This window comes from Penaeus monodon, chromosome 29 (assembly GCF_015228065.2).
Source record: "Penaeus monodon isolate SGIC_2016 chromosome 29, NSTDA_Pmon_1, whole genome shotgun sequence".
Taxonomy (NCBI): domain Eukaryota; kingdom Metazoa; phylum Arthropoda; class Malacostraca; order Decapoda; family Penaeidae; genus Penaeus; species Penaeus monodon.
Genome location: NC_051414.1, coordinates 2,793,992 through 2,794,425, shown reverse-complemented (window position 1 = coordinate 2,794,425; position 434 = coordinate 2,793,992).

Genomic DNA, 434 nt, shown 5'->3' with positions numbered 1-434 from the left:
TCTTATTAACTCGTCATCCTAAAACCACGAGCTTAAAAGTTATTTCACGAAAAAAGCTCAATCTAAACCGTATTTCTTACAAAGAACGAACATAATATATATAATACGATTATAAAACGGTTAAGCAGCAACAGGCACGAATTCATGCTTGTGCAATATTCATGCACGCAAAATTCATGCACGCAAAAATTCATGCACACAAAATACATTGCACGCTAAAATTCATCCACGTAAAATTCATCCACACTAAAATTCATCCACGCTAAAATTCATGCACGTAAAATTCATGCACGTAAAATTCATGCACGCAAATTACATGCACGCAAAAATCCATGCACGTCGAGGTGGAGTTGGTAGCGTTGGAGGGAAGAATAGTCACAGCGGACATTTCCCGGTTTTTTCCCCCTTCGCATGACCTCTTGACGACGTACCTA